Below are 27,888 nucleotides of genomic sequence, written 5' to 3'. Positions count from 1 at the left end.
TGTTGTGGGCGCTAGGCCTACCCACACCAGTGAGGTACCATTGTTATCGGGAGACTTGGGTAAATACTGGGTGGATGGAAATTTGTGGCTCCTTTCAGATTCCACAACGTTGTGTGACCGAAATGTGAGTAAAAAGAGTTTTTTTGGCCAAATTTTGAGGTTTGCAATGGTTTCTGGGTAACAGAGCGTGGTGAACCCCCCACCAATCACCCCATAATAGACTCTTCCAGCTGTATAGTTTTCTAAAATGCACAGGTTTGATAGGTTTCCTTAGGTGCCGGCTGAGCTAGAAGCCAAAGTCCACAGCTAGGCACTTTCCAAAAAATAGCTCTGTTTTTTTTAGCAAAATGTGATGTGTCAAGGTTTTGTTTTGGGGCATTTCCTGTCACGGATTCTAGGCCTACCAACATAAGTGAGGTACCATTTTTACCAGGAGACTTGGGGAAATGCTGGGTAGAAGGATATTTGTGGCTCCTCTCAGATTCCAGAACTTTGTGTCACCGAAATGTGAGGAAAAATTATTTGGCAAAATGTTGAGGTTTGCAAAGGATTCTGGGTAACAGAACCTGGTAGGAGCCTCACAAGTCACCCCATTTTGCATTTCCCTAGGTGTCTAGTTTTTAAAAATGCACAGGTTTGGTAGGTTTCCTTAGCTGCCGGCTGAGCTGGAGGCCAAAATCCACAGCTAGGCACGTTCCAAAAAACAGCTCTGTTTTCTTTGGAAAATGTGATGTGTCCAGGTTGTGTTTTGAGGCATTTCCTGTCGCGGGCGCTAGGCCTACCTACACATGTGAGGTACCATTTTTATTGGGAGACTTGGGAGAACGCTTTGTGGAAGACAATTTGTGGCTCCTCCCAGATTCCAGAACTTTCTGTCACTGAAATGTGAGGAAACAGTGTTTTCTTGCCAAATATTGAGGTTTGCAAAGGATTCTGGGTAACAGAACGCTGTGAGAGCCCCACAGGTCACCCGATTTTGGATTCCCCTAGGTGTCTAGTTTTAAAAAATGCACAGGTTTTGTAGGTTTCCCTAGGTGCCGGCTGAGCTAGAGGCCATAATCCACAGCTTGGCACTTTCCAAAAAACAGCCCTGTTTTCTTTGGGAAAATGTGATGTGTCTATGTTGTGTTTTGGGGAATTTCCTGTCGCGGGCGCTAAGCAAACCCACACATGTGAGGTACCATTTTTATCAGTAGACTTGGGAGAACGCTGGGTGGAAGAAAATTTGTGGCTCCTCCCAGATTCCAGAACTTTCTGTCACTGAAATGTGAGGAAACAGTGTTTTCTTGCCAAATATTGAGGTTTGCAAAGGATTCTGGGTAACTGAACCTGGTGAGAGCCCCACAAGTCACCCCATCTTGGATTCCCCTAGGTGTCTAGTTTTCAAAAATGCACAGGCTTGGTATGTTTCCTTAGGTACCGGCTGAGATAGAGGCCAAAATCCACAGCTTAGGCACTTTGTAAAAAACAGCTCTGTTTTCTTGTGAAAATGTGATGTGTCCACGTTGTGTTATGGGGCATTTCCTGTGGTTGGCGCTAGGCCTACCCACACCAGTGAGGTACCATTGATATCGGGAGACTTGGAGAAATGCTGGGTGGAAGGAAATTTGTGGCGCCTTTCAGATTCCACAATTTTGTGTCACCGAAATGTGAGGAAAAACAGTTTTTTGGCCAAATTTTGAGGTTTGCAATGGTTTCTGGGTAACAGAGCCTGGTGAACGCCCCACAAGTCACCCCATATTGGACTCTTCTAGGTGTAAAGTTTTCTAAAATGCACAGGTTTGGTAGGTTTCCTTAGGTGCCGGCTGAGTTAGAGGCCAAAATCCACAGCTAGGCACTTTCCAAAAAACAGCTATGTTTTTATTAGCAAAATGTGATGTGTCCAGGTTGTGTTTTGGGGCATTTCCTGTCACGGGTTCTAGGCCTATCCACATAAGTGAGGTACCATTTTTACCAGGAGACTTGGGGAAATGCTGGGTGGAAGGATATTTGTGGCTCCACTCAGATTCCAGAACTTTGTGTCACCGAAATATGAGGAAAAATTATTTGGCAAAATGTTGAGGTTTGCAAAGAATTCTGGGTAACAGAACCTGGAAAGAGCCCCACAAGTCACCCCATCTTGGATTTCCCGAGGTTTCTAGTTTTAAAAAGTGCGCAGGTTTGGTAGGTTTCCTTAGGTGCCGGCTGAGCTAGGGGCCAAAATCCACAACTAGGCAGTTTGCAGAAAACAGCTGTTTTCTTTGGGAAACTGTGATGTGTCCACGTTGTGTTTTGGGGCATTTCCTGTTGTGGGCACTAGGCCTACCCACACCAGTGAGGTACCATTGTTATCGGGAGACTTGGGTAAATTCTGGGTGGATGGAAATTTGTGTCTCCTTTCAGATTCCACAACGTTGTGTGACCGAAATGTGAGTAAAAAGAGTTTTTTTGGCCAAATTTTGAGGTTTGCAATGGTTTCTGGGTAACAGAGCGTGGTGAACGCCCCACCAGTCACCCCATAATAGACTCTTCCAGCTGTATAGTTTTCTAAAATGCACAGGTTTGATAGGTTTCCTTAGGTGCCGGCTGAGCTAGAGGCCAAAGTCGACAGCTAGGCACTTTCCAAAAAATAGCTCTGTTTTTTTTAGCAAAATGTGATGTGTCCAGGTTGTGTTTTGGGGCATTTCCTGTCACGGGTTCTAGGCCTACCCACATAAGTGAGGTACCATTTTTATCAGGAGACTTGGGGAAATGCTGGGTGGAAGGATGATTGTGGCTCCTCTCACATTCCAGAACTTTGTGTCACCGAAATGTTAGGAAAAAGTATTGGGCAAAATGTTGAGGTTTCCATAGGACTCTGGGTAACAGAACCGGGTCAGAGCCCCACAAGTCACCCCATCTTGGATTTCCCGAGGTGTCTGGTTTTAAAAAGTGCACAGGTTTGGTAGGGTTCCTTAGGTGCTGGCTGAGCTGGAGGCAAAAATCTACAGCTAGTCACTTTGCAAAAAACAGCTCTGTTTTATTTGGGAAAATGTGATGTGTCCACGTTGTGTTTTGGGGCATTTCCTGTCATGGGCGCTAGGCCTACCCACACCAGTGAGGTACCATTGCTATCGGGAGACTTGTGTAAATTCTGGGTGGATGGAAATTTGTGGCTCCTTTCAGATTCCACAACTTTGTGTGACCGAAATGTGAGTAAAAAGAGGTTTTTTTGGCCACATTTTGAGGTTTGCAATGGTTTCTGGGTAACAGAGCGTGGTGAACGCCCCACCAGTCACCCCATAATAGACTCTTCCAGCTGTATAGTTTTCTAAAATGCACAGGTTTGATAGGTTTCCTTAGGTGCCGGCTGAGCTAGAGGCCAAAGTCGACAGCTAGGCACTTTCCAAAAAATAGCTCTGTTTTTTTTAGCAAAATGTGATGTGTCCAGGTTGTGTTTTGGGGCATTTCCTGTCACGGGATCTAGGCCTACCCACACAAGTGAGGTACCATTTTTATCAGGAGACTTGGGGAAATGCTGGGTGGGAGGATAATTGTGGCTCCTCTCACATTACAGAACTTTGTGTCACCGAAATGTGAGGAAAAAGTATTTGGCAAAATGTTGAGGTTTCCAAAGGACTCTGGGTAACAGAACCGGGTGAGAGCCCCACAAGTCACCCCATCTTGGATTTCCCGAGGTGTCTGGTTTTAAAAAGTGCACTGGTTTGGTAGGGTTCCTTAGGTGCTGGCTGAGCTGGAGGCAAAAATCTACAGCTAGTCACTTTGCAAAAAACAGCTCTGTTTTCTTTGGGAAAATGTGATGTGTCCACGTTGTGTTTTGGGGCATTTCCTGTCGTGGGCACTAGGCCTACCCACACCAGTGAGGTACCAATGCTATCGGGAGACTTGGGTAAATTCTGGGTGGATGGAAATTTGTGGCTCCTTTCAGATTCCACAACTTTGTGTGACCGAAATGTGAGTAAAAAGAGTTTTTTTGGCCACATTTTGAGGTTTGCAATGGTTTCTGGGTAACAGGTTCTGGTGAACGCCCCACAAGTCACCCCATATTGGATTCCCCTTGGTGTATAGTTTTCTAAAATGCACAGGTTTGGTAGGTTTCCTTACGTGCCGGCTGAGCTTGAGTCCAAAATCCACAGCTTAGGAACTTTTCAAAAGACAGCAGTTTTCTTTCGGAAAATGTGATGTGTCCACGTTGTGTTTTGGGGCATTTCCTGTTGCAGGCGCTAAGCCTACACATACAAGTGGGGTACCATTTTTATCAAGAGACTTGGGGGAACGCTGATTGGGAGGAAGTTTGTGGCTCCTCTCAGATTCCACAACTTTGTGTCACCGAAATGTGAGGAAAAAGTGTTTTTTTTTCCACATTTTGAGGTATGCAATGGTTTCTGGGAAACAGAGCCTGGTGAACGCCCTACAAGTCGCCACATATTGGACTCTTCTAGGTGTATAGTTTTCTAAAATTCACAGGTTTGGTAGGTTTCTTAGGTGCCGGCTGAGCTAGAGGCCAAAATCCACAGTTAGGCACTTTCCAAAAAACAGCTCTGTTTTTATTAGCACAATATGATGTGTCCAGGTTGTGTTTTGGGGCATTTCCTGTCACGGTTTCTAGGCCTACCCACATAAATGAGGTACCATTTTTATCGGGAGACTTGGGGAAACGCTGGGTGGAAGGATATTTGTGGCTCCTCTCAGATTACAGAACTTTGTGTCACCGAAATGTGAGGAAAAAGTGTTTGGCATAATTCTGAGGTTTGCAAAGGATTCAAGGTAACAGAACCTGGTGAGAGCCCCACAAGTCACCCCATTTTGGATTTCCCTAGGTGTCTAGTTCTAAAAAATGCACCTACCTACACATGTGAGGTACCATTTTTATTGGGAGACTTGGAGAAATGCTGAGTGGAAGGACATTTGTGGCTCCTCTCAGATTCCACAACTTTGTGTCACTGAAATGTGAGGAAAAAGTGTTTTTTTGGCCAAATATTGAGGTTTGCAATGGTTTCTGGGTAACAGAGCCTGGTGAACGCCCCACCAGTCACCCCATACTGGACTCTTCCAGCTGTATAGTTTTCTAAAATGCACAGGTTTGATAGGTATCCATATGTGCCGGCTGAGCTAGAGGCCCAAATCCACAGCTAGGCACTTTCCAAAAAATAGCTCTTTTTTTTTTAGCAAAATGTGATGTATCCAGGTTGTGTTTTGGGGCATTTCCTGTCACGGGTTCTAGGCCTACCCACATAAGTGAGGTACCATTTTTACCAGGAGGCTTGGGGAAACACTGGGTGGAAGGATATTTGTGGCTCCTCTCAGATTACAGAACTTTGTGTCACCGAAATGTGAGGTAAAAGCATTTGGCCAAATTTTGAGGTTTCCAAAGGACTCTGGGTAACCGAACCGGGTGAGAGCCCCACAAGTCACCCCATCTTGGATTTCCTGAGGTGTCTAGTTTTAAAAAGTGCACATGTTTGGTAAGTTTCCTTAGGTGCTGGCTGAGCTAGAGGCCAAAATCCACAACTAGGCACTTTGCAAAAAACAGCTGTTTTCTTTGGAAAAATGTGATGTGTACACATTGTGTTTTGGGGCATTTCCTGTTGCGGGCGCTAGGCGTACGCATGCAAGTGGGGTACCATTATTATCGGAAGACTTGGCGGAACGCTGGGTGGAAAGACATTTGTGGCTCCTCTCAGATTCCAGAACTTTGTGTCACCAAAATGTGAGGAAAAGATTTTTTTTGGCCACATTTTGAGGTTTGCAAAGGATTCTGGGTAACAGAACCTGGAGAGAGCCCCACAAGTCACCCCATTTTGGATTTCCCTAGGTGTCTAGTTCTAAAAAATGCACCTACCTACACATGTGAGGTACCATTTTTATTGGGAGACTTGGAGAAATGCTGAGTGGAAGGACATTTGTGGCTCCTCTCAGATTCCACAACTTTGTGTCACTGAAATGTGAGGAAAAAGTGTTTTTTTGGCCAAATATTGAGGTTTGCAATGGTTTCTGGGTAACAGAGCCTGGTGAACGCCCCACCAGTCACCCCATACTGGACTCTTCCAGCTGTATAGTTTTCTAAAATGCACAGGTTTGATAGGTATCCATATGTGCCGGCTGAGCTAGAGGCCCAAATCCACAGCTAGGCACTTTCCAAAAAATAGCTCTTTTTTTTTTAGCAAAATGTGATGTATCCAGGTTGTGTTTTGGGGCATTTCCTGTCACGGGTTCTAGGCCTACCCACATAAGTGAGGTACCATTTTTACCAGGAGGCTTGGGGAAACACTGGGTGGAAGGATATTTGTGGCTCCTCTCAGATTACAGAACTTTGTGTCACCGAAATGTGAGGTAAAAGCATTTGGCCAAATTTTGAGGTTTCCAAAGGACTCTGGGTAACCGAACCGGGTGAGAGCCCCACAAGTCACCCCATCTTGGATTTCCTGAGGTGTCTAGTTTTAAAAAGTGCACATGTTTGGTAAGTTTCCTTAGGTGCTGGCTGAGCTAGAGGCCAAAATCCACAACTAGGCACTTTGCAAAAAACAGCTGTTTTCTTTGGAAAAATGTGATGTGTACACATTGTGTTTTGGGGCATTTCCTGTTGCGGGCGCTAGGCGTACGCATGCAAGTGGGGTACCATTATTATCGGAAGACTTGGCGGAACGCTGGGTGGAAAGACATTTGTGGCTCCTCTCAGATTCCAGAACTTTGTGTCACCAAAATGTGAGGAAAAGATTTTTTTTGGCCACATTTTGAGGTTTGCAAAGGATTCTGGGTAACAGAACCTGGAGAGAGCCCCACAAGTCACCCCATTTTGCATTTCCCTAGGTGTCTAGTTTTAAAAAATGCACAGGTTTGGTAGGTTTCCTTAGCTGCCGGCCAAAATCCACAGCTAGGCACGTTCCAAAAAACAGCTCTGTTTTCTTTGGAAAATGTGATGTGTCCAGGTTGTGTTTTGAGGCATTTCCTGTCGCGGGCGCCAGGCCTACCTACACATGTGAGGTACCATTTTTATTGGGAGACTTGGGAGAGCGCTGGGTGGAAGAAAATTTGTCGCTCCTCCCAGATTCCAGAACTTTCTGTCACTGAAATGTGAGGAAACAGTGTTTTCTTGCCAAATATTGAGGTTTGCAAAGGATTCTGGGTAACAGAACCCTGTGAGAGCCCCACAGGTCACCCGATTTTGTATTCCCCTAGGTGTCTAGTTTTAAAAAATGCACAGGTTTTGTAGGTTTCCCTAGGTGCCGGCTGAGCTAGAGGCCATAATCCACAGCTTGGCACTTTCCAAAAAACAGCCCTGTTTTCTTTGGGAAAATGTGATGTGTCTATGTTGTGTTTTGGGGAATTTCCTGTCGCGGGCGCTAAGCAAACCCACACATGTGAGGTACCATTTTTATCAGTAGACTTGGGAGAACGCTGGGTGGAAGAAAATTTGTGGCTCCTCCCAGATTCCAGAACTTTCTGTCACTGAAATGAGAGGAAACAGTGTTTTCTTGCCAAATATTGAGGTTTGCAAAGGATTCTGGGTAACTGAACCTGGTGAGAGCCCCACAAGTCACCCCATCTTGGATTGCCCTAGGTGTCTAGTTTTAAAAAATGCACAGGCTTGGTAGGTTTCCTTAGGTACCGGCTGAGATAGAGGCCAAAATCCACAGCTTAGGCACTTTGTAAAAAACAGCTCCGTTTTCTTTGTGAAAATGTGATGTGTCCACGTTGTGTTATGGGGCATTTCCTGTGGTGGGCGCTAGGCCTACCCACACCAGTGAGGTACCATTGATATCGGGAGACTTGGAGAAATGCTGGGTGGAAGGAAATATGTGGCGCCTTTCAGATTCCACAATTTTGTGTCACCGAAATGTGAGGAAAAACATTTTTTTGGCCAAATTTTGAGGTTTGCAATGGTTTCTGGGTAACAGAGCCTGGTGAAGGCCCCACAAGCCACCCCATATTGGACTCTTCTAGGTGTAAAGTTTTCTAAAATGCACAGGTTTGGTAGGTTTCCTTAGGTGCCGGCTGAGTTAAAGGCCAAAATCCACAGCTAGGCACTTTCCAAAAAACAGCTATGTTTTTATTAGCAAAATGTGATGTGTCCAGGTTGTGTTTTGGGGCATTTCCTGTCACGGGTTCTAGGCCTATCCACATAAGTGAGGTACCATTTTTACCAGGAGACTTGGGGAAATGCTGGGTGGAAGGATATTTGTGGCTCCACTCAGATTCCAGAACTTTGTGTCACCGAAATGTGAGGAAAAATTATTTGGCAAAATGTTGAGGTTTGCAAAGGATTCTGGGTAACAGAACCTGGCAAGAGCCCCACAAGTCACCCCATCTTGGATTTCCCGAGGTTTCTAGTTTTAAAAAGTGCACAGGTTTGGTAGGTTTCCTTAGGTGACGGCTGAGCTAGAGGCCAAAATCCACAACTAGGCAGTTTGCAGAAAACAGCTGTTTTCTTTGGGAAACTGTGATGTGTCCACATTGTGTTTTGGGGCATTTCCTGTTGTGGGCACTAGGCCTACCCACACCAGTGAGGTACCATTGTTATCGGGAGACTTGGGTAAATTCTGGGTGGATGGAAATTTGTGGCTCCTTTCAGATTCCACAACGTTGTGTGACCGAAATGTGAGTAAAAAGAGTTTTTTTGGCCAAATTTTGAGGTTTGCAATGGTTTCTGGGTAACAGAGCGTGGTGAACGCCCCACCAGTCACCCCATAATAGACTCTTCCAGCTGTATAGTTTTCTAAAATGCACAGGTTTGATAGGTTTCCTTAGGTGCCGGCTGAGCTAGAGGCCAAAGTCGACAGCTAGGCACTTTCCAAAAAATAGCTCTGTTTTTTTTAGCAAAATGTGATGTGTCCAGGTTGTGTTTTGGGGCATTTCCTGTCACGGGTTCTAGGCCTACCCACATAAGTGAGGTACCATTTTTATCAGGAGACTTGGGGAAATGCTGGGTGGAAGGATAATTGTGGCTCCTCTCACATTCCAGAACTTTGTGTCACCGAAATGTGAGAAAAAGTATTTGGCAAAATGTTGAGGGTTCCAAACGACTCTGGGTAACAGAACCGGGTGAGAGCCCCACAAGTCACCCCATCTTGGATTTCCCGAGGTGTCTGGTTTTAAAAAGTGCACTGGTTTGGTAGGGTTCCTTAGGTGCTGGCTGAGCTGGAGGCAAAAATCTACAGCTAGTCACTTTGCAAAAAACAGCTCTGTTTTCTTTGGGAAAATGTGATGTGTCCACGTTGTGTTTTGGGGCATTTCCTGTCGTGGGCGCTAGGCCTACCCACACCAGTGAGGTACCATTGCTATCGGGAGACTTGGGTAAATTCTGGGTGGATGGAAATTTGTGGCTCCTTTCAGATTCCACAACTTTGTGTGACCGAAATGTGAGTAAAAAGAGTTTTTTTGGCCACATTTTGAGGTTTGCAATGGTTTCTGGGTAACAGATTCTGGTGAACGCCCCACAAGTCACCCCATATTGGATTCCCCTTGGTGTATAGTTTTCTAAAATGCACAGGTTTGGTAGGTTTCCTTACGTGCCGGCTGAGCTTGAGGCCAAAATCCACAGCTTAGGAACTTTTCAAAAGACAGCAGTTTTCTTTGGGAAAATGTGATGTGTCCACGTTGTGTTTTGGGGCATTTCCTGTTGCAGGCGCTACGCCTACACATACAAGTGGGGTACCATTTTTATCAAGAGACTTGGGGGAACGCTGATTGGGAGGAAGTTTGTGGCTCCTCTTAGATTCCATAACTTTGTGTCACCGAAATGTGAGGAAAAAGTGTTTTTTTGGCCAAATTTTGAGGTTTGCAATGGTTTCTGGGTAACAGAGCCTGGTGAACGCCCTACAAGTCACCCCATATTGGACTCTTCTAGGTGTATAGTTTTCTAAAATGCACAGGTTTGGTAGGTTTCCTCAGGTGCCGGCTGAGCTAGAGGCCAAAATCCACAGTTAGGCACTTTCCAAAAAACAGCTCTGTTTTTATTAGCACAATGTGATGTGTCCAGGTTGTGTTTTGGGGCATTTCCTGCCACGGGTTCTAGGCCTACCCACATAAGTGAGGTACCATTTTTATCGGGAGACTTGGGGAAACGCTGGGTGGAAGGATATTTGTGGCTCCTCTCAGATTACAGAACTTTGTGTCACCGAAATGTGTGGAAAAAGTGTTTGGCATAATTCTGAGGTTTGCAAAGGATTCAAGGTAACAGAACCGGGTGAGAGCCCCCCAAGTCACCCCATTTTGGATTTCCCTAGGTGTCTAGTTCTAAAAAATGCACCTACCTACACATGTGAGGTACCATTTTTATTGGGAGACTTGGAGAAATGCTGAGTGGAAGGACATTTGTGGCTCCTCTCAGATTCCACAACTTTGTGTCACTGAAATGTGAGGAAAAAGTGTTTTTTTGGCCAAATATTGAGGTTTGCAATGGTTTCTGGGTAACAGAGCCTGGTGAACGCCCCACCAGTCACCCCATACTGGACTCTTCCAGCTGTATAGTTTTCTAAAATGCACAGGTTTGATAGGTATCCATATGTGCCGGCTGAGCTAGAGGCCCAAATCCACAGCTAGGCACTTTCCAAAAAATAGCTCTTTTTTTTTTAGCAAAATGTGATGTATCCAGGTTGTGTTTTGGGGCATTTCCTGTCACGGGTTCTAGGCCTACCCACATAAGTGAGGTACCATTTTTACCAGGAGGCTTGGGGAAACACTGGGTGGAAGGATATTTGTGGCTCCTCTCAGATTACAGAACTTTGTGTCACCGAAATGTGAGGTAAAAGCATTTGGCCAAATTTTGAGGTTTCCAAAGGACTCTGGGTAACCGAACCGGGTGAGAGCCCCACAAGTCACCCCATCTTGGATTTCCTGAGGTGTCTAGTTTTAAAAAGTGCACATGTTTGGTAAGTTTCCTTAGGTGCTGGCTGAGCTAGAGGCCAAAATCCACAACTAGGCACTTTGCAAAAAACAGCTGTTTTCTTTGGAAAAATGTGATGTGTACACATTGTGTTTTGGGGCATTTCCTGTTGCGGGCGCTAGGCGTACGCATGCAAGTGGGGTACCATTATTATCGGAAGACTTGGCGGAACGCTGGGTGGAAAGACATTTGTGGCTCCTCTCAGATTCCAGAACTTTGTGTCACCAAAATGTGAGGAAAAGATTTTTTTTGGCCACATTTTGAGGTTTGCAAAGGATTCTGGGTAACAGAACCTGGAGAGAGCCCCACAAGTCACCCCATTTTGGATTTCCCTAGGTGTCTAGTTCTAAAAAATGCACCTACCTACACATGTGAGGTACCATTTTTATTGGGAGACTTGGAGAAATGCTGAGTGGAAGGACATTTGTGGCTCCTCTCAGATTCCACAACTTTGTGTCACTGAAATGTGAGGAAAAAGTGTTTTTTTGGCCAAATATTGAGGTTTGCAATGGTTTCTGGGTAACAGAGCCTGGTGAACGCCCCACCAGTCACCCCATACTGGACTCTTCCAGCTGTATAGTTTTCTAAAATGCACAGGTTTGATAGGTATCCATATGTGCCGGCTGAGCTAGAGGCCCAAATCCACAGCTAGGCACTTTCCAAAAAATAGCTCTTTTTTTTTTAGCAAAATGTGATGTATCCAGGTTGTGTTTTGGGGCATTTCCTGTCACGGGTTCTAGGCCTACCCACATAAGTGAGGTACCATTTTTACCAGGAGGCTTGGGGAAACACTGGGTGGAAGGATATTTGTGGCTCCTCTCAGATTACAGAACTTTGTGTCACCGAAATGTGAGGTAAAAGCATTTGGCCAAATTTTGAGGTTTCCAAAGGACTCTGGGTAACCGAACCGGGTGAGAGCCCCACAAGTCACCCCATCTTGGATTTCCTGAGGTGTCTAGTTTTAAAAAGTGCACATGTTTGGTAAGTTTCCTTAGGTGCTGGCTGAGCTAGAGGCCAAAATCCACAACTAGGCACTTTGCAAAAAACAGCTGTTTTCTTTGGAAAAATGTGATGTGTACACATTGTGTTTTGGGGCATTTCCTGTTGCGGGCGCTAGGCGTACGCATGCAAGTGGGGTACCATTATTATCGGAAGACTTGGCGGAACGCTGGGTGGAAAGACATTTGTGGCTCCTCTCAGATTCCAGAACTTTGTGTCACCAAAATGTGAGGAAAAGATTTTTTTTGGCCACATTTTGAGGTTTGCAAAGGATTCTGGGTAACAGAACCTGGAGAGAGCCCCACAAGTCACCCCATTTTGCATTTCCCTAGGTGTCTAGTTTTAAAAAATGCACAGGTTTGGTAGGTTTCCTTAGCTGCCGGCCAAAATCCACAGCTAGGCACGTTCCAAAAAACAGCTCTGTTTTCTTTGGAAAATGTGATGTGTCCAGGTTGTGTTTTGAGGCATTTCCTGTCGCGGGCGCCAGGCCTACCTACACATGTGAGGTACCATTTTTATTGGGAGACTTGGGAGAGCGCTGGGTGGAAGAAAATTTGTCGCTCCTCCCAGATTCCAGAACTTTCTGTCACTGAAATGTGAGGAAACAGTGTTTTCTTGCCAAATATTGAGGTTTGCAAAGGATTCTGGGTAACAGAACCCTGTGAGAGCCCCACAGGTCACCCGATTTTGTATTCCCCTAGGTGTCTAGTTTTAAAAAATGCACAGGTTTTGTAGGTTTCCCTAGGTGCCGGCTGAGCTAGAGGCCATAATCCACAGCTTGGCACTTTCCAAAAAACAGCCCTGTTTTCTTTGGGAAAATGTGATGTGTCTATGTTGTGTTTTGGGGAATTTCCTGTCGCGGGCGCTAAGCAAACCCACACATGTGAGGTACCATTTTTATCAGTAGACTTGGGAGAACGCTGGGTGGAAGAAAATTTGTGGCTCCTCCCAGATTCCAGAACTTTCTGTCACTGAAATGAGAGGAAACAGTGTTTTCTTGCCAAATATTGAGGTTTGCAAAGGATTCTGGGTAACTGAACCTGGTGAGAGCCCCACAAGTCACCCCATCTTGGATTGCCCTAGGTGTCTAGTTTTAAAAAATGCACAGGCTTGGTAGGTTTCCTTAGGTACCGGCTGAGATAGAGGCCAAAATCCACAGCTTAGGCACTTTGTAAAAAACAGCTCCGTTTTCTTTGTGAAAATGTGATGTGTCCACGTTGTGTTATGGGGCATTTCCTGTGGTGGGCGCTAGGCCTACCCACACCAGTGAGGTACCATTGATATCGGGAGACTTGGAGAAATGCTGGGTGGAAGGAAATATGTGGCGCCTTTCAGATTCCACAATTTTGTGTCACCGAAATGTGAGGAAAAACATTTTTTTGGCCAAATTTTGAGGTTTGCAATGGTTTCTGGGTAACAGAGCCTGGTGAAGGCCCCACAAGTCACCCCATATTGGACTCTTCTAGGTGTAAAGTTTTCTAAAATGCACAGGTTTGGTAGGTTTCCTTAGGTGCCGGCTGAGTTAAAGGCCAAAATCCACAGCTAGGCACTTTCCAAAAAACAGCTATGTTTTTATTAGCAAAATGTGATGTGTCCAGGTTGTGTTTTGGGGCATTTCCTGTCACGGGTTCTAGGCCTATCCACATAAGTGAGGTACCATTTTTACCAGGAGACTTGGGGAAATGCTGGGTGGAAGGATATTTGTGGCTCCACTCAGATTCCAGAACTTTGTGTCACCGAAATGTGAGGAAAAATTATTTGGCAAAATGTTGAGGTTTGCAAAGGATTCTGGGTAACAGAACCTGGCAAGAGCCCCACAAGTCACCCCATCTTGGATTTCCCGAGGTTTCTAGTTTTAAAAAGTGCACAGGTTTGGTAGGTTTCCTTAGGTGACGGCTGAGCTAGAGGCCAAAATCCACAACTAGGCAGTTTGCAGAAAACAGCTGTTTTCTTTGGGAAACTGTGATGTGTCCACATTGTGTTTTGGGGCATTTCCTGTTGTGGGCACTAGGCCTACCCACACCAGTGAGGTACCATTGTTATCGGGAGACTTGGGTAAATTCTGGGTGGATGGAAATTTGTGGCTCCTTTCAGATTCCACAACGTTGTGTGACCGAAATGTGAGTAAAAAGAGTTTTTTTGGCCAAATTTTGAGGTTTGCAATGGTTTCTGGGTAACAGAGCGTGGTGAACGCCCCACCAGTCACCCCATAATAGACTCTTCCAGCTGTATAGTTTTCTAAAATGCACAGGTTTGATAGGTTTCCTTAGGTGCCGGCTGAGCTAGAGGCCAAAGTCGACAGCTAGGCACTTTCCAAAAAATAGCTCTGTTTTTTTTAGCAAAATGTGATGTGTCCAGGTTGTGTTTTGGGGCATTTCCTGTCACGGGTTCTAGGCCTACCCACATAAGTGAGGTACCATTTTTATCAGGAGACTTGGGGAAATGCTGGGTGGAAGGATAATTGTGGCTCCTCTCACATTCCAGAACTTTGTGTCACCGAAATGTGAGAAAAAGTATTTGGCAAAATGTTGAGGGTTCCAAACGACTCTGGGTAACAGAACCGGGTGAGAGCCCCACAAGTCACCCCATCTTGGATTTCCCGAGGTGTCTGGTTTTAAAAAGTGCACTGGTTTGGTAGGGTTCCTTAGGTGCTGGCTGAGCTGGAGGCAAAAATCTACAGCTAGTCACTTTGCAAAAAACAGCTCTGTTTTCTTTGGGAAAATGTGATGTGTCCACGTTGTGTTTTGGGGCATTTCCTGTCGTGGGCGCTAGGCCTACCCACACCAGTGAGGTACCATTGCTATCGGGAGACTTGGGTAAATTCTGGGTGGATGGAAATTTGTGGCTCCTTTCAGATTCCACAACTTTGTGTGACCGAAATGTGAGTAAAAAGAGTTTTTTTGGCCACATTTTGAGGTTTGCAATGGTTTCTGGGTAACAGATTCTGGTGAACGCCCCACAAGTCACCCCATATTGGATTCCCCTTGGTGTATAGTTTTCTAAAATGCACAGGTTTGGTAGGTTTCCTTACGTGCCGGCTGAGCTTGAGGCCAAAATCCACAGCTTAGGAACTTTTCAAAAGACAGCAGTTTTCTTTGGGAAAATGTGATGTGTCCACGTTGTGTTTTGGGGCATTTCCTGTTGCAGGCGCTACGCCTACACATACAAGTGGGGTACCATTTTTATCAAGAGACTTGGGGGAACGCTGATTGGGAGGAAGTTTGTGGCTCCTCTTAGATTCCATAACTTTGTGTCACCGAAATGTGAGGAAAAAGTGTTTTTTTGGCCAAATTTTGAGGTTTGCAATGGTTTCTGGGTAACAGAGCCTGGTGAACGCCCTACAAGTCACCCCATATTGGACTCTTCTAGGTGTATAGTTTTCTAAAATGCACAGGTTTGGTAGGTTTCCTCAGGTGCCGGCTGAGCTAGAGGCCAAAATCCACAGTTAGGCACTTTCCAAAAAACAGCTCTGTTTTTATTAGCACAATGTGATGTGTCCAGGTTGTGTTTTGGGGCATTTCCTGCCACGGGTTCTAGGCCTACCCACATAAGTGAGGTACCATTTTTATCGGGAGACTTGGGGAAACGCTGGGTGGAAGGATATTTGTGGCTCCTCTCAGATTACAGAACTTTGTGTCACCGAAATGTGTGGAAAAAGTGTTTGGCATAATTCTGAGGTTTGCAAAGGATTCAAGGTAACAGAACCGGGTGAGAGCCCCCCAAGTCACCCCATTTTGGATTTCCCTAGGTGTCTAGTTCTAAAAAATGCACCTACCTACACATGTGAGGTACCATTTTTATTGGGAGACTTGGAGAAATGCTGAGTGGAAGGACATTTGTGGCTCCTCTCAGATTCCACAACTTTGTGTCACTGAAATGTGAGGAAAAAGTTTTTTTTGGGCCAAATTTTGAGGTTTGCAATGGTTTCTGGGTAACAGAGCCTGGTGAACGCCCCACCAGTCACCCCATACTGGACTCTTCCAGCTGTATAGTTTTCTAAAATGCACAGGTTTGATAGGTATCCATATGTGCCGGCTGAGCTAGAGGCCCAAATCCACAGCTAGGCACTTTCCAAAAAATAACTCTTTTTTTTTTTAGCAAAATGTGATGTATCCAGGTTGTGTTTTGGGGCATTTCCTGTCACGGGTTCTAGGCCTACCCACATAAGTGAGGTACCATTTTTACCAGGAGACTTGGGGAAACACTGGGTGGAAGGATATTTGTGGCTCCTCTCAGATTACAGAACTTTGTGTCACCGAAATGTGAGGTAAAAGCATTTGGCCAAATTTTGAGGTTTCCAAAGGACTCTGGGTAACCGAACCGGGTGAGAGCCCCACAAGTCACCCCATCTTGGATTTCCTGAGGTGTCTAGTTTTAAAAAGTGCACATGTTTGGTAAGTTTCCTTAGGTGCTGGCTGAGCTAGAGGCCAAAATCCACAACTAGGCACTTTGCAAAAAACAGCTGTTTTCTTTGGAAAAATGTGATGTGTACACATTGTGTTTTGGGGCATTTCCTGTTGCGGGCGCTAGGCGTACCCATGGAAGTGGGGTACCATTATTATCGGAAGACTTGGCGGAACGCTGGGTGGAAGGACATTTGTGGCTCCTCTCAGATTCCAGAACTTTGTGTCACCAAAATGTGAGGAAAAGGTTTTTTTTGGCCACATTTTGAGGTTTGCAAAGGATTCTGGGTAACAGAACCTGGAGAGAGCCCCACAAGTCACCCCATCTTGCATTTCCCTAGGTGTCTAGTTTTTAAAAATGCACAGGTTTGGTAGGTTTCCTTAGCTGCCGGCTGAGCTGGAGACCAAAATCCACAGCTAGGCACGTTCCAAAAAACAGCTCTGTTTTCTTTGGAAAATGTGATGTGTCCAGGTTGTGTTTTGAGGCATTTCCTGTTGCGGGCGCCAGGCCTACCTACACATGTGAGGTACCATTTTTATTGGGAGACTTGGGAGAACGCTGGGTGGAAGAAAATGTGTGGCTCCTCCCAGATTCCAGAACTTTCTGTCACTGAAATGTGAGGAAACAGTGTTTTCTTGCCAAATATTGAGGTTTGCAAAGGATTCTGGGTAACAGAACCCTGTGAGAGCCCCACAGGTCACCTGATTTTGGATTCCCCTAGGTGTCTAGTTTTAAAAAATGCGCAGGTTTTGTAGGTTTCCCTAGGTGCCGGCTGAGCTAGAGGCCATAATCCACAGCTTGGCACTTTCCAAAAAACAGCCCTGTTTTCTTTGGGAAAATGTGATGTGTCTATGTTGTGTTTTGGGGAATTTCCTGTCGCGGGCGCTAAGCAAACCCACACATGTGAGGTACCATTTTTATCAGTAGACTTGGGAGAACGCTGGGTGGAAGAAAATTTGTGGCTCCTCCCAGATTCCAGAACTTTCTGTCACTGAAATGAGAGGAAACAGTGTTTTCTTGCCAAATATTGAGGTTTGCAAAGGATTCTGGGTAACTGAACCTGGTGAGAGCCCCACAAGACACCCCATCTTGGATTCCCCTAGGTGTCTAGTTTTCAAAAATGCACAGGCTTGGTAGGTTTCCTTAGGTACCGGCTGAGATAGAGGCCAAAATCCACAGCTTAGGCACTTTGTAAAAAACAGCTCCGTTTTCTTTGTGAAAATGTGATGTGTCCACGTTGTGTTATGGGGCATTTCCTGTGGTGGGCGCTAGGCCTACCCACACCAGTGAGGTACCATTGATATCGGGAGACTTGGAGAAATGCTGGGTGGAAGGAAATATGTGGCGCCTTTCAGATTCCACAATTTTGTGTCACCGAAATGTGAGGAAAAACATTTTTTGGGCCAAATTTTGAGGTTTGCAATGGTTTCTGGGTAACAGAGCCTGGTGAACGCCCCACAAGTCACCCCATATTGGACTCTTCTAGGTGTAAAGTTTTCTAAAATGCACAGGTTTGGTAGGTTTCCTTAGGTGCCGGCTGAGTTAGAGGCCAAAATCCACAGTTAGGCACTTTCCAAAAAACAGCTATGTTTTTATTAGCAAAATGTGATGTGTCCAGGTTGTGTTTTGGGGCATTTCCTGTCACGGGTTCTAGGCCTATCCACATAAGTGAGGTACCATTTTTACCAGGAGACTTGGGGAAATGCTGGGTGGAAGGATATTTGTGGCTCCACTCAGATTCCAGAACTTTGTGTCACCGAAATGTGAGGAAAAATTATTTGGCAAAATGTTGAGGTTTGCAAAGGATTCTGGGTAACAGAACCTGGCAAGAGCCCCACAAGTCACCCCATCTTGGATTTCCCGAGGTTTCTAGTTTTAAAAAGTGCACAGGTTTGGTAGGTTTCCTTAGGTGACGGCTGAGCTAGAGGCCAAAATCCACAACTAGGCAGTTTGCAGAAAACAGCTGTTTTCTTTGGGAAACTGTGATGTGTCCAGGTTGTGTTTTGGGGCATTTCCTGTTGTGGGCACTAGGCCTACCCACACCAGTGAGGTACCATTGTTATCGGGAGACTTGGGTAAATTCTGGGTGGATGGAAATTTGTGGCTCCTTTCAGATTCCACAACGTTGTGTGACCGAAATGTGAGTAAAAAGAGTTTTTTAGGCCAAATTTTGAGGTTTGCAATGGTTTCTGGGTAACAGAGCGTGGTGAACGCCCCACCAGTCACCCCATAATAGACTCTTCCAGCTGTATAGTTTTCTAAAATGCACAGGTTTGATAGGTTTCCTTAGGTGCCGGCTGAGCTAGAGGCCAAAGTCGACAGCTAGGCACTTTCCAAAAAATAGCTCTGTTTTTTTTAGCAAAATGTGATGTGTCCAGGTTGTGTTTTGGGGCATTTCCTGTCACGGGTTCTAGGCCTACCCACATAAGTGAGGTACCATTTTTATCAGGAGACTTGGGGAAATGCTGGGTGGAAGGATAATTGTGGCTCCTCTCACATTCCAGAACTTTGTGTCACCGAAATGTGAGAAAAAGTATTTGGCAAAATGTTGAGGGTTCCAAACGACTCTGGGTAACAGAACCGGGTGAGAGCCCCACAAGTCACCCCATCTTGGATTTCCCGAGGTGTCTGGTTTTAAAAAGTGCACTGGTTTGGTAGGGTTCCTTAGGTGCTGGCTGAGCTGGAGGCAAAAATCTACAGCTAGTCACTTTGCAAAAAACAGCTCTGTTTTCTTTGGGAAAATGTGATGTGTCCACGTTGTGTTTTGGGGCATTTCCTGTCGCGGGTACTAGGCCTACCCACACCAGTGAGGTACCATTGCTATCGGGAGACTTGGGTAAATTCTGGGTGGATGGAAATTTGTGGCTCCTTTCAGATTCCACAACTTTGTGTGACCGAAATGTGAGTAAAAAGAGTTTTTTTGGCCACATTTTGAGGTTTGCAATGGTTTCTGGGTAACAGATTCTGGTGAACGCCCCACAAGTCACCCCATATTGGATTCCCCTTGGTGTATAGTTTTCTAAAATGCACAGGTTTGGTAGGTTTCCTTACGTGCCGGCTGAGCTTGAGGCCAAAATCCACAGCTTAGGAACTTTTCAAAAGACAGCAGTTTTCTTTGGGAAAATGTGATGTGTCCACGTTGTGTTTTGGGGCATTTCCTGTTGCAGGCGCTACGCCTACACATACAAGTGGGGTACCATTTTTATCAAGAGACTTGGGGGAACGCTGATTGGGAGGAAGTTTGTGGCTCCTCTCAGATTCCATAACTTTGTGTCACCGAAATGTGAGGAAAAAGTGATTTTTTGGCCAAATTTTGAGGTTTGCAATGGTTTCTGGGTAACAGAGCCTGGTGAACGCCCTACAAGTCACCCCATATTGGACTCTTCTAGGTGTATAGTTTTCTAAAATGCACAGGTTTGGTAGGTTTCCTCAGGTGCCGGCTGAGCTAGAGGCCAAAATCCACAGTTAGGCACTTTCCAAAAAACAGCTCTGTTTTTATTAGCACAATGTGATGTGTCCAGGTTGTGTTTTGGGGCATTTCCTGCCACGGGTTCTAGGCCTACCCACATAAGTGAGGTACCATTTTTATCGGGAGACTTGGGGAAACGCTGGGTGGAAGGATATTTGTGGCTCCTCTCAGATTACAGAACTTTGTGTCACCGAAATGTGTGGAAAAAGTGTTTGGCATAATTCTGAGGTTTGCAAAGGATTCAAGGTAACAGAACCTGGTGAGAGCCCCCCAAGTCACCCCATTTTGGATTTCCCTAGGTGTCTAGTTCTAAAAAATGCACCTACCTACACATGTGAGGTACCATTTTTATTGGGAGACTTGGAGAAATGCTGAGTGGAAGGACATTTGTGGCTCCTCTCAGATTCCACAACTTTGTGTCACTGAAATGTGAGGAAAAAGTTTTTTTGGGGCCAAATTTTGAGGTTTGCAATGGTTTCTGGGTAACAGAGCCTGGTGAACGCCCCACCAGTCACCCCATACTGGACTCTTCCAGCTGTATAGTTTTCTAAAATGCACAGGTTTGATAGGTATCCATATGTGCCGGCTGAGCTAGAGGCCCAAATCCACAGCTAGGCACTTTCCAAAAAATAGCTCTTTTTTTTTTAGCAAAATGTGATGTATCCAGGTTGTGTTTTGGGGCATTTCCTGTCACGGGTTCTAGGCCTACCCACATAAGTGAGGTACCATTTTTACCAGGAGACTTGGGGAAACACTGGGTGGAAGGATATTTGTGGCTCCTCTCAGATTACAGAACTTTGTGTCACCGAAATGTGAGGTAAAAGCATTTGGCCAAATTTTGAGGTTTCCAAAGGACTCTGGGTAACCGAACCGGGTGAGAGCCCCACAAGTCACCCCATCTTGGATTTCCTGAGGTGTCTAGTTTTAAAAAGTGCACATGTTTGGTAAGTTTCCTTAGGTGCTGGCTGAGCTAGAGGCCAAAATCCACAACTAGGCACTTTGCAAAAAACAGCTGTTTTCTTTGGAAAAATGTGATGTGTACACATTGTGTTTTGGGGCATTTCTTGTTGCGGGCGCTAGGCGTACCCATGCAAGTGGGGTTCCATTATTATCGGAAGACTTGGTGGAACGCTGGGTGGAATGACATTTGTGGCTCATCTCAGATTCCAGAACTTTGTGTCACCAAAATGTGAGGAAAAGGTTTTTTTTGGCCACATTTTGAGGTTTGCAAAGGATTCTGGGTAACAGAACCTGGAGAGAGCCCCACAAGTCACCCCATCTTGCATTTCCCTAGGTGTCTAGTTTTTAAAAATGCACAGGTTTGGTAGGTTTCCTTAGCTGCCGGCTGAGCTGGAGGCCAAAATCCACAGCTAGGCACGTTCCAAAAAACAGCTCTGTTTTCTTTGGAAAATGTGATGTGTCCAGGTTGTGTTTTGAGGCATTTCCTGTCGCGGGCGCCAGGCCTACCTACACATGTGAGGTACCATTTTTATTGGGAGACTTGGGAGAACGCTGGGTGGAAGAAAATTTGTGGCTCCTCCCAGATTCCAGAACTTTCTGTCACTGAAATGTGAGGAAACAGTGTTTTCTTGCCAAATATTGAGGTTTGCAAAGGATTCTGGGTAACAGAACCCTGTGAGAGCCCCACAGGTCACCCGATTTTGGATTCCCCTAGGTGTCTAGTTTTAAAAAATGCACAGGTTTTGTAGGTTTCCCTAGGTGCCGGCTGAGCTAGAGGCCATAATCCACAGCTTGGCACTTTCCAAAAAACAGCCCTGTTTTCTTTGGGAAAATGTGATGTGTCTATGTTGTGTTTTGGGGAATTTCCTGTCGCGGGCGCTAAGCAAACCCACACATGTGAGGTACCATTTTTATCAGTAGACTTGGGAGAACGCTGGGTGGAAGAAAATTTGTGTCTCCTCCCAGATTCCAGAACTTTCTGTCACTGAAATGTGAGGAAACAGTGTTTTCTTGCCAAATATTGAGGTTTGCAAAGGATTCTGGGTAACTGAACCTGGTGAGAGCCCCACAAGTCACCCCATCTTGGATTTCTCTAGGTGTCTAGTTTTCAAAAATGCACAGGCTTGGTAGGTTTCCTTAGGTACCGGCTGAGATAGAGGCCAAAATCCACAGCTTAGGCACTTTGTAAAAAACAGCTCCGTTTTCTTTGTGAAAATGTGATGTGTCCACGTTGTGTTATGGGGCATTTCCTGTGGTGGGCGCTAGGCCTACCCACACCAGTGAGGTACCATTGATATCGGGAGACTTGGAGAAATGCTGGGTGGAAGGAAATATGTGGCGCCTTTCAGATTCCACAATTTTGTGTCACCGAAATGTGAGGAAAAACATTTTTTTGGCCAAATTTTGAGGTTTGCAATGGTTTCTGGGTAACAGAGCCTGGTGAAGGCCCCACAAGTCACCCCATATTGGACTCTTCTAGGTGTAAAGTTTTCTAAAATGCACAGGTTTGGTAGGTTTCCTTAGGTGCCGGCTGAGTTAGAGGCCAAAATCCACAGCTAGGCACTTTCCAAAAAACAGCTATGTTTTTATTAGCAAAATGTGATGTGTCCAGGTTGTGTTTTGGGGCATTTCCTGTCACAGGTTCTAGGCCTATCCACATAAGTGAGGTACCATTTTTACCAGGAGACTTGGGGAAATGCTGGGTGGAAGGATATTTGTGGCTCCACTCAGATTCCAGAACTTTGTGTCACCGAAATGTGAGGAAAAATTATTTGGCAAAATGTTGAGGTTTGCAAAGGATTCTGGGTAACAGAACCTGGTAAGAGCCCCACAAGTCACCCCATCTTGGATTTCCCGAGGTTTCTAGTTTTAAAAAGTGCACAGGTTTGGTAGGTTTCCTTAGGTGACGGCTGAGCTAGAGGCCAAAATCCACAACTAGGCAGTTTGCAGAAAACAGCTGTTTTCTTTGGGAAACTGTGATGTGTCCACGTTGTGTTTTGGGGCATTTCCTGTTGTGGGCACTAGGCCTACCCACACCAGTGAGGTACCATTGTTATCGGGAGACTTGGGTAAATTCTGGGTGGATGGAAATTTGTGGCTCCTTTCAGATTCCACAACATTGTGTGACCGAAATGTGAGTAAAAAGAGGTTTTTTGGCCAAATTTTGAGGTTTGCAATGGTTTCTGGGTAACAGAGCGTGGTGAACGCCCCACCAGTCACCCCATAATAGACTCTTCCAGCTGTATAGTTTTCTAAAATGCACAGGTTTGATAGGTTTCCTTAGGTGCCGGCTGAGCTAGAGGCCAAAGTCGACAGCTAGGCACTTTCCAAAAAATAGCTCTGTTTTTTTTAGCAAAATGTGATGTGTCCAGGTTGTGTTTTGGGGCATTTCCTGTCACGGGTTCTAGGCCTACCCACATAAGTGAGGTACCATTTTTATCAGGAGACTTGGGGAAATGCTGGGTGGAAGGATAATTGTGGCTCCTCTCACATTCCAGAACTTTGTGTCACCGAAATGTGAGGAAAAAGTATTTGGCAAAATGTTGAGGTTTCCAAAGGACTCTGGGTAACAGAACCGGGTGAGAGCCCCACAAGTCACCCCATCTTGGATTTCCCGAGGTGTCTGGTTGTAAAAAGTGCATTGGTTTGGTAGGGTTCCTTAGGTGCTGGCTGAGCTGGAGGCAAAAATCTACAGCTAGTCACTTTGCAAAAAACAGCTCTGTTTTCTTTGGGAAAATGTGATGTGTCCACGTTGTGTTTTGGGGCATTTCCTGTCGTGGGCGCTAGGCCTACCCACACCAGTGAGGTACCATTGCTATCGGGAGACTTGGGTAAATTCTGGGTGGATGGAAATTTGTGGGTCCTTTCAGATTCCACAACTTTGTGTGACCGAAATGTGAGTAAAAAGAGTTTTTTTGGCCACATTTTGAGGTTTGCAATGGTTTCTGGGTAACAGATTCTGGTGAACGCCCCACAAGTCACCCCATATTGGATTCCCCTTGGTGTATAGTTTTCTAAAATGCACAGGTTTGGTAGGTTTCCTTACGTGCCGGCTGAGCTTGAGGCCAAAATCCACAGCTTAGGAACTTTTCAAAAGACAGCAGTTTTCTTTGGGAAAATGTGATGTGTCCACGTTGTGTTTTGGGGCATTTCCTGTTGCAGGCGCTACGCCTACACATACAAGTGGGGTACCATTTTTATCAAGAGACTTGGGGGAACGCTGATTGGGAGGAAGTTTGTGGCTCCTCTCAGATTCCATAACTTTGTGTCACCGAAATGTGAGGAAAAAGTGATTTTTTGGCCAAATTTTGAGGTTTGCAATGGTTTCTGGGTAACAGAGCCTGGTGAACGCCCTACAAGTCACCCCATATTGGACTCTTCTAGGTGTATAGTTTTCTAAAATGCACAGGTTTGGTAGGTTTCCTCAGGTGCCGGCTGAGCTAGAGGCCAAAATCCACAGTTAGGCACTTTCCAAAAAACAGCTCTGTTTTTATTAGCACAATGTGATGTGTCCAGGTTGTGTTTTGGGGCATTTCCTGCCACGGGTTCTAGGCCTACCCACATAAGTGAGGTACCATTTTTATCGGGAGACTTGGGGAAACGCTGGGTGGAAGGATATTTGTGGCTCCTCTCAGATTACAGAACTTTGTGTCACCGAAATGTGTGGAAAAAGTGTTTGGCATAATTCTGAGGTTTGCAAAGGATTCTTGGTAACAGAACCTGGTGAGAGCCCCCCAAGTCACCCCATTTTGGATTTCCCTAGGTGTCTAGTTCTAAAAAATGCACCTACCTACACATGTGAGGTACCATTTTTATTGGGAGACTTGGAGAAATGCTGAGTGGAAGGACATTTGTGGCTCCTCTCAGATTCCACAACTTTGTGTCACTGAAATGTGAGGAAAAAGTTTTTTTGGGGCCAAATTTTGAGGTTTGCAATGGTTTCTGGGTAACAGAGCCTGGTGAACGCCCCACCAGTCACCCCATACTGGACTCTTCCAGCTGTATAGTTTTCTAAAATGCACAGGTTTGATAGGTATCCATATGTGCCGGCTGAGCTAGAGGCCCAAATCCACAGCTAGGCACTTTCCAAAAAATAGCTCTTTTTTTTTTAGCAAAATGTGATGTATCCAGGTTGTGTTTTGGGGCATTTCCTGTCACGGGTTCTAGGCCTACCCACATAAGTGAGGTACCATTTTTACCAGGAGACTTGGGGAAACACTGGGTGGAAGGATATTTGTGGCTCCTCTCAGATTACAGAACTTTGTGTCACCGAAATGTGAGGTAAAAGCATTTGGCCAAATTTTGAGGTTTCCAAAGGACTCTGGGTAACCGAACCGGGTGAGAGCCCCACAAGTCACCCCATCTTGGATTTCCTGAGGTGTCTAGTTTTAAAAAGTGCACATGTTTGGTAAGTTTCCTTAGGTGCTGGCTGAGCTAGAGGCCAAAATCCACAACTAGGCACTTTGCAAAAAACAGCTGTTTTCTTTGGAAAAATGTGATGTGTACACATTGTGTTTTGGGGCATTTCTTGTTGCGGGCGCTAGGCGTACCCATGCAAGTGGGGTTCCATTATTATCGGAAGACTTGGTGGAACGCTGGGTGGAATGACATTTGTGGCTCATCTCAGATTCCAGAACTTTGTGTCACCAAAATGTGAGGAAAAGGTTTTTTTTGGCCACATTTTGAGGTTTGCAAAGGATTCTGGGTAACAGAACCTGGAGAGAGCCCCACAAGTCACCCCATCTTGCATTTCCCTAGGTGTCTAGTTTTTAAAAATGCACAGGTTTGGTAGGTTTCCTTAGCTGCCGGCTGAGCTGGAGGCCAAAATCCACAGCTAGGCACGTTCCAAAAAACAGCTCTGTTTTCTTTGGAAAATGTGATGTGTCCAGGTTGTGTTTTGAGGCATTTCCTGTCGCGGGCGCCAGGCCTACCTACACATGTGAGGTACAATTTTTATTGAGAGACTTGGGAGAACGCTGGGTGGAAGAAAATTTGTGGCTCCTCCCAGATTCCAGAACTTTCTGTCACTGAAATGTGAGGAAACAGTGTTTTCTTGCCAAATATTGAGGTTTGCAAAGGATTCTGGGTAACAGAACCCTGTGAGAGCCCCACAGGTCACCCGATTTTGGATTCCCCTAGGTGTCTAGTTTTAAAAAATGCACAGGTTTTGTAGGTTTCCCTAGGTGCCGGCTGAGCTAGAGGCCATAATCCACAGCTTGGCACTTTCCAAAAAACAGCTCTGTTTTCTTTGGGAAAATGTGATGTGTCTATGTTGTGTTTTGGGGAATTTCCTGTCGCGGGCGCTAAGCAAACCCACACATGTGAGGTACCATTTTTATCAGTAGACTTGGGAGAACGCTGGGTGGAAGAAAATTTGTGTCTCCTCCCAGATTCCAGAACTTTCTGTCACTGAAATGTGAGGAAACAGTGTTTTCTTGCCAAATATTGAGGTTTGCAAATGATTCTGGGTAACTGAACCTGGTGAGAGCCCCACAAGTCAGCCCATCTTGGATTCCCCTAAGTGTCTAGTTTTCAAAAATGCACAGGCTTGGTAGGTTTCCTTAGGTACCGGCTGAGATAGAGGCCAAAATCCACAGCTTAGGCACTTTGTAAAAAACAGCTCCGTTTTCTTTGTGAAAATGTGATGTGTCCACGTTGTGTTATGGGGCATTTCCTGTGGTGGGCGCTAGGCCTACCCACACCAGTGAGGTACCATTGATATCGGGAGACTTGGAGAAATGCTGGGTGGAAGGAAATTTGTGGCGCCTTTCAGATTCCACAATTTTGTGTCACCGAAATGTGAGGAAAAACATTTTTTGGGCCAAATTTTGAGGTTTGCAATGGTTTCTGGGTAACAGAGCCTGGTGAACGCCCCACAAGTCACCCCATATTGGACTTTTCTAGGTGTAAAGTTTTCTAAAATGCACAGGTTTGGTAGGTTTCCTTAGGTGCCGGCTGAGCAAGAGGCCAAAATCCACAGTTAGGCACTTTCCAAAAAACAGCTATGTTTTTATTAGCAAAATGTGATGTGTCCAGGTTGTGTTTTGGGGCATTTCCTGTCACGGGTTCTAGGCCTATCCACATAAGTGAGGTACCATTTTTACCAGGAGACTTGGGGAAATGCTGGGTGGAAGGATATTTGTGGCTCCACTCAGATTCCAGAACTTTGTGTCACCGAAATGTGAGGAACAATTATTTGGCAAAATGTTGAGGTTTGCAAAGGATTCTTGGTAACAGAACCTGGTAAGAGCCCCACAAGTCACCCCATCTTGGATTTCCCGAGGTTTCTAGTTTTAAAAAGTGCACAGGTTTGGTAGGTTTCCTTAGGTGCCGGCTGAGCTAGAGGCAAAAATCCACAACTAGGCAGTTTGCAGAAAACAGCTGTTTTCTTTGGGAAACTGTGATGTGTCCACGTTGTGTTTTGGGGCATTTCCTGTTGTGGGCGCTAGGCCTACCCACACCAGTGAGGTACCATTGTTATCGGGAGACTTGGGTAAATTCTGGGTGGATGGAAATTTGTGGCTCCTTTCAGATTCCACAACTTTGTGTGACCGAAATGTGAGTAAAAAGAGTTTTTTTGGCCACATTTTGAGGTTTGCAATGGTTTCTGGGTAACAGATTCTGGTGAACGCCCCACAAGTCACCCCACATTGGATTCCCCTTGGTGTATAGTTTTCTAAAATGCACAGGTTTGGTAGGTTTCCTTACGTGCCGGCTGAGCTTGAGGCCAAAATCCACAGCTTAGGAACTTTTCAAAAGACAGCAGTTTTCTTTGGGAAAATGTGATGTGTCCACGTTGTGTTTTGGGGCATTTCCTGTTGCAGGCGCTAAGCCTACACATACAAGTGGGGTACCATTTTTATCAAGAGACTTGGGGGAACGCTGATTGGGAGGAAGTTTGTGGCTCCTCTCAGATTCCACCACTTTGTGTCACCGAAATGTGAGGAAAAAGTGTTTTTTTGGCCAAATTTTGAGGTTTGCAATGGTTTCTGGGTAACAGAGCCTGGTGAACGCCCTACAAGTCACCCCATATTGGACTCTTCTAGGTGTATAGTTTTCTAAAATGCACAGGTTTGGTAGGTTTCCTCAGGTGCCGGCTGAGCTAGAGGCCAAAATCCACAGTTAGGCACTTTCCAAAAAACAGCTCTGTTTTTATTAGCACAATGTGATGTGTCCAGGTTGTGTTTTGGGG

The sequence above is a fragment of the Pleurodeles waltl genome, chromosome 8 (genome assembly GCF_031143425.1).
Source record: "Pleurodeles waltl isolate 20211129_DDA chromosome 8, aPleWal1.hap1.20221129, whole genome shotgun sequence".
Classification (NCBI taxonomy): Eukaryota; Metazoa; Chordata; class Amphibia; order Caudata; family Salamandridae; genus Pleurodeles; species Pleurodeles waltl.
The sequence above is the reverse complement of the archived record's forward strand: the minus strand, read 5'-3'. Positions refer to the sequence as shown.